The following is a 7,392-nucleotide window of genomic DNA, read 5'->3' on the forward strand; positions in this document are numbered from 1 at the left end:
ATGCTTATAAAAAAAAACTATGACTAAGGATTTTTAATATTTTTCATCTGCCTTTGAAAAAATATACTTGGAGCCTTCTATTAAATTTTCAAGCTTTTTTGATAAACAAATAAAATTTAATTGATATTTTTAGAAAAAAAACTAAAAAAAAATGGAAAATAAAAATGTCTCTAAACAGTTCAAAATAAATCAAAATATTTGAAGAAATCAAGTGAATTTCTCATGTAACGTTTTTCTTATTTTATTGTAATTAAAAAACGAATGACTGTAGATACTTGAAAATTTCACTGAATGTTTATATTAGCATTTTCTATACACGATAAAATTTCGAAAATAATTTGACTCTGAGCTGTTTACGGACATTGTCAGTTTTCAATTTTTTTAGTTTTTTTTTCTATAAATATCAATAAAATTTTATTTGTTGGGTCAAAAAGCGTAAAAATTTAATGCAAGGCTCCTCCATATATCATGATATATTATTACAATAGCAGTTGAAAAATATTAAAAATACATGGGCACAATTTTTTTTTATAAGCATTTAAAGTTCAAATGTTGACAACATTTATCAAATTTAAATTTTAATAATTCTTTTTTAGTTAAAAATTTATAAAATGTTCAACTTTTATAGCTAAGAATTGAAAATTTAAAACAAAGTTCCGCGTAAATAGGTAAATATATAAAACACTTTATTCACAATAATATCATCAAATATATACTTAGTAATATCATAGCAGGCTGACTGACCGTTTAAGCTTAGAAACGTTTTTCTTATACAATGATATTATATCATTGAATTCAAATTTTACACCATCCATTACAGTGATCCACTTGTAACCTACTGTACAGCAGCGAAATCCACTTACCCACCTTTTTTTTTTCTGAAAATATTGATAGTCAAATCATTAATTTTGGTTCTCTAATTTATTAACTATGGTCCTCTGAAGTTTAGTAAAATATGCATTAATACCTACAATTGAAATAATTGGTATAGGTTTAATTTAGGTAGGTACAAGAGCTAAGGCATAAGTCTAGTTTAGCGCCCACGCGAATTTTTCGATTTTTTTTTTTTCGGAAACCAATGTATATCAACGAGTTTAAAACGATGGAGTAATACTACATATTTTGCGGATTATTTTGGAAGTTATAACCTTCCAAAGTTTGCGATCTTATGTTTATACGCATGCGCGCAATACTATACCTACTATATAAATTATATTGCCGCTCTTATAACGAACTTTTAAAATTTTTTTTTGGGAAGACCTATGTATTTCATACTACAATATTACTTACCCTGTGACCTACTTGAGGTGGTGTCGCTTGCAAGTCGAGGGATACATTTTTGTTTTTTACACTGACCGGAGCCGGTTGGCGAAGGCAGAGGCGGTTTGACATTTTTCAGTTGGTGGTTCAACAATAGTTAATACCACCTACCAAAAAGTTATAATAGGTACAAAAATTTACCTAATTTTTATTAACTGGACGAAAAGGGGAGAGAATCTGCATACAGGTTCGCAACGTGCAGCTGTCCTGATACTCTCCGTGATTTTCGCCCTGGTGTCTCCGTCACCGTCTGCCACTGCCGATGGCCACGTAGTCACGCACCGTCGAACCCAACGAAACGTTTCGTTTCCTCGAGCCCGGCGCTGCTGACGTCCGTGGTGTTCCGGTGTTATAGTCATCCATCACTCACCCGCCGTAAGCTCTGAGGTCTCCGTCATCACGAGTCGTCTTCGTGCAGCACTGCGTTCGTCACTGAGCAGGTACCGTCGGGGACGGCCTCGTTGTCCGCGCTGCAGGTACCATTAGCCTCCGTCGTCGTGTCGTTGTCGCTCCCGGACCGAAGTTGCAGCTGGGCGCCGGCCGCGCCGCCAGAGGGTCTCGCGTGTCTCGGCGACTTGAGCGCGCAACGTCCGCGATCCCGTCGCGCTACCGCAGGATGGCCGGAGAACGTGTATCGGTGACTTACCACCGATCACCACCTAAATGTGCCCTTTCACGTACCTATTACCTCGACCCCATACGTCCCCTCGTCTTGTCCGTTGCCCTCAGCCAGGGGGGGGGGAACTTTCGGACGGTTTCACTTCGAGGGACAACAACACAACATGCGTGCGGCTCTCGTTAGACCTCTCCACGCAGAGGAGACAACTCTCGCCGTTCCACTGCGCGGAGCTGCGCATGTTTCTATTTTGACTCCCGGGTCCAGCCAACCTATCAAGATTCCAAAACTGTTCCTGACCTCTAGTCCCCTGGCTGGTGTGGCGCCCCTCGCCTCGCCACCTAGCTCCTTTTCCGCGGCTTCTTGCACCGTCGGCGTGACCAACACGTCGTCTCTGATCGGTTCAATCAGTTCTGCGGCTTTGCGAGAATTGTCGGCCGGTTGAAAGACGTTGAATGGAACGTAATCGTCGCCCGCGAAGCGTGTCGCATATAACAAAAGTCCTTCTAGGCCCACGATGTTTGGTTCCTCGTCGATGTCGTCGAATCTGCTCAGTTTTTCTTCCATAATTTCGTATTTTACGTTGCTGATGATCTTGTCCAAGATGTGCTTGATGGTTGTTTCGATTGTCATTTCGTTATTATGCGATGCAGCCATTTTTTACAGGTTTTTTGTCCACGTATAGGTGTCAGTTGCAAATGAGCCGATTTCCGGATTTCTTTTTGGGCCGTCGACGATGATTTAAAACTAACATAATTTATTAGTAGCCAGCGAGTAAGCTATCACATTATTAATCGACCGGCATCAGCCGGATTTCGGGCCCGTTTATTTTTTCAAACACCATTATTATTATTATTGGTATACCAATTTTTTTGGTTTGAAAAAAATATTCCTAATTTCTATATCAAATAAAAATTTGGATTTGAGCCCATCTCGCCGAAACATAGGTATTAATAAAATAGAAATTTTTTTCGTTGTATGTTATTAAAAAAATATTAATTTTATTTGTATCGTCAGGTTGAAAAATCAAATAAAGTCAAATAAAATCGTGACTAACCATAAAAAATAAATGAAATAAATTAAGTATTTATCAATGTATACGACATAACGGTGGTAAAAAAATATAAACATTCGTAGTCAAACATTTTGAGTTTTATTCGAGATGGAAGAGGTAGATTGTGTCTAGATATTCCATGATAATTATTTGTCTATTTCCAAATCTGAATTCAAATATACATTTTAGGAATTAATATATAAATATATTATAATTGCAGTATTACTAATATTATTAGTATTTACCTACCACTCTTTTGCAGTTTTTTATCTTTCTTCTAACTTTTTGTATTTTTCCCTTCTTTTTAGGAGTTTTATTACATTTTTTCTGGGCTTGAATATCAAGCTCAAAATGTTACTGCTGGTTTTTTAATTCTTTGATCAAAACAAAATTGTATGGTCGTTTCGATGCTGAATATTCCGGTTTATTCCGTGCAGTTTTTTATTTTAATAATAGGTATATAGGTACTCTAAAAGTTTTATAGGTGTAGTTTAAATTTTTAATAATCATGTAAAGTAAAATATAGGTACATACACTGTAAATTACTTTGCACGTTTTTCTAAGTGTTAATTTCCAGGGCGTAGTGCCTAACCATCCAAGGTACGATGACTAAAAACCTAGGATTTTTCGGAAAAATAGGATTCGCCAAATGGGATTTGTTATCAATCCATATATAGGTACAACTGGTTTTTTTGTCGGCCAAGTGGAATTCGGTGAAATGGGATGAAACGAAAAATTTGTTACCCATAGAAAAAAGAAGAATTTTTCAAATTAAAAAAAACGTCTAATTTTTCTACAATACACTTATATACACAAAAACCAATTGATCGAGGATTGAATTCAGTATAAGTGACTAAATTTCAGCCAATTTCACATTAGAGAGGAGTTCAGTAATAACGATATTATTATAATACAATTCTAGTATACAATTGATTGCGATTTTCGAATAACATAAAATAATGTCGCATTGTCTCATACTTTATGTGAGTATGTGACTATATTTCATAAAGCTGTTTATAACTTCATAAGTTGATTGCCAATGTATGTGATTGTATCTATTTGTTGCTAATAATGAATTGGCTATCAAATTAATCATTTTTAGGGTTCCGTACGGTAAAACAAGACCCTATTACTAAGGCCCGCTGTCCGTCTGTGGTCTGTCTATAACCTGGCTGTATCTCATGAACCATGAAAGTTGAAATTTTCACAGATAATGAATTATTCTGTTGCCACTATAACAAATACTAAAAATTCTAGAAAATATAATATAAGCAGTGTTGCCATTTGCCAACATAAATATAGCTGATGATGGTATACGGAACCCTTCGTGCGCGAGTCCGACTCGCACTTGGCTGATTTTATTATATTACCTATACCTACGGCTATATACCGGACACTGATTACCAAGACCAAATATACCCTATAACCTACCTATTAACATGACACCCACCCCAAACTTTTTGATGGTTCAGTGAACCACAAAATGCATGATCAAGCCGCCATTGGGCGGAGGGAGCCACTATATACTTATTTTACTTTTAACTGTTCATCGTGTATGGCGACCGGAGCCGACAGTGGTTACCTAACCATTAATGTAATTACTAATTTTCTAGGTATCAACATTTGTTGAGTCTACAACACATTTTTATATAAAAACAGCTGTCTCTATTTTTAAAAACAATCCAGTGATTATTAACACAGTGCAAAATTATTTATAATTTATTAATTTCCTATATTAATAATTATTTTAGTAACTTAAAAACAGTGTACATAATTAGAAAATAGAGATTCAAATGTTAAAATATTACAAAATTATCCAAAACTATATAGGTAACCATGATAAAGTTCTAAAAAAATAATTTAATTGAAAAAGTCATAATTATGTGCATAGCTTAAAAACAATGAAAATATTTCAATTTTAAAATGATAAAATTTAACAATTATTAGCCATGAGTCATGACTATTGCCATAGAAAGTCGTACAATGCTTTAAAAGTTCAAAACACATTAAAAAAATACAAATTCTAAAAAAAACAACTTATTTAGGGCTTATAATTAAAAAAAGTTCAAGTACGTTTACAAGTGCCGTGGCTACTTAAAATATGTAATATTTAGTTAGAAATTAGAATTAAAAACAAAATATTATTACGTGGCAGGCCATGTGTTTTAAGTAGGTTTCACCTTTATAAATGTAAATGCAGTAAAATACCAACTTTTTAAAACTATTTCAATACAAATGAATTTGGGTAGGTAACTGTTAAGTTACAATAATTTTCTAATATTCAATTTTATTTTAAATGAGCACCAAGTAAAAAAAAAATGTCTTTTAATTATTATTATTAAATCCTATAAGAAATCGGAACAAATAAAAACGAATTTGTCAGAACACAATCTAAAAAAAAAATATAATTTATGGAGATATTTAGAATAACTGCGTAATGTCACTGGGCAAAGCTCGGCATAGGTAATCGCCAATCTTACGCGTGTTAAAGTTCCTCGGTTTGCACAATGATTTACCAACCTAAACATCCAACCAAATGAGATTTTTCGAGCTTAAGATGATAGTAGTATCAGAATTTCAGTATAACCACAGAACGTTATAACGTTTGGTTTTTTATTAATATTAAAAATACTAAATAGATTAGTAGTTACGTTGATTTATTTTAATTTTTAAAAAAACTTATTGTTTCATTACATAAATACACACCAATAAGTAAAACAAAAATTAGAAAATATACTTTAAAGGTAGGTAAATAGTTGTGAGAAGCAAGTAATATTTACACGTATAAAAAATAAATATAGACAATTATCTACCGCGACTCGACCCAATGACGTCAAGCGTCTTTCTTCAGTTACTCCATAACTCATTGAATAATGTGAGTAGAAACGTAAAACCTAAACTATAGTTCTTAGAATTGAAAATTATTTTAAATTAAAAAAAAATTTCTGTGCTCCTTTGAATATCAAAAAAATTAACTTTTTACTGTCCAGCTTTACTATTTTATTCTAATATATTTTCAAGCGTTTTATAAAAGCTAAAAATCTTTTGTTATCAGTAATATTAAAGTTTAAAATAAATAGCTTAAAAAATGTCCATATATTTTGAAAATATCATTAGAAAATGAAAATTTAAGCAACAGTAGAATGTTTCAAGTTATTAAAACTAATAGGTACTCTCAGAGAAACCGAAAAAAAAATTGCGATTTTACGTGTAAATAACCTAATTTAGTAAACTTCACACTCATAAAAAAACTATTAGTGGAATTACATTTATTATTATCATTCTTATAAGGAAGACTTACCTATATGGAATCTTAGATATTTAAATCTTAGGTATGAATATAAAAAATATTGTGTATTAGTATACTATGTTTAAATATTCTAAAGAACTACTCATGAGAATGAGAACTTTGTATTCAAGTTAGTAGTGGGTGGGGGGGGGGCATGTTGTTCATAATAATATCATCCTAATATTTTTTTTAGTTTTCAGTTGGCCATTTATGAAAACTGAATTACTGTACATAAAGCCAATTGATTTGAAAAAAATTGTAAGTGTGGTTGATTAAAAATTGAGGGAGAGGGGATTATAAATTCCAATGTTAGTAGGTACTAGCCAATTAAACGTAGGTGTCTTAATAACTTATGGAAATTAATTTATTATGTACAAGTATTCCCTTCTGGGCTCTGGATAACGGTCAAAAGAAAAATCTTCAATTTTCATGCATATCCAATTATAGACAGATGTTGTTTTTTTAGTAAATGAAAAACGAATCATCTTAGATAATATATTAGATACTTTTACCAAATGTTTATATGATAATTTTCTGTACAAAATAACATTTTTAAAATGTTGACTCTTTTTCAACTATTTATGGGTAGACATTTACACCAAACTTAAATTTTTTTTATCTTTTTCTTTAAATGTCAGTATAATTGTTTTGCTTAGTCAAAAAGTTTGAGAATTTAATACGAAGTTCTACTATTAATAGTATATTTACCAGTTAAAAAATATCTTAAATAACTGGTGAAAAAACAAATTGTTCCAAATCAATTTTTAGAGTATGCCAAATTACCAACTTTGGCTACCCAATAAAATCCTCTTCGGTACGCCTCTGCTTGTATTAAGTTGTCAAACTTTTTTTTACACATTAACAAAAAAGAAACACTAGAAAAAAAAACCAAAAAAAGTTGAAAATTCAAAAAATACACACTAAAAAAATTAAAAAAACATAAAAAGATTCAAAATTATTTCAAGTCTAGTGAATGTTAATATGAATATTCCGTAAAAATTTCAAGTCTCCACAAAAATTTGTTTTTGTTATAACAAAAAAAAAAATCAAGCGATTTTGTCAAAAACAAAGTTTTTCCATCCAGTTTTCATTAATTGTTTTTGTTTTTCTAGT

The sequence above is a fragment of the Acyrthosiphon pisum genome, chromosome A2 (assembly GCF_005508785.2).
Source record: "Acyrthosiphon pisum isolate AL4f chromosome A2, pea_aphid_22Mar2018_4r6ur, whole genome shotgun sequence".
NCBI lineage: Eukaryota > Metazoa > Arthropoda > Insecta > Hemiptera > Aphididae > Acyrthosiphon > Acyrthosiphon pisum.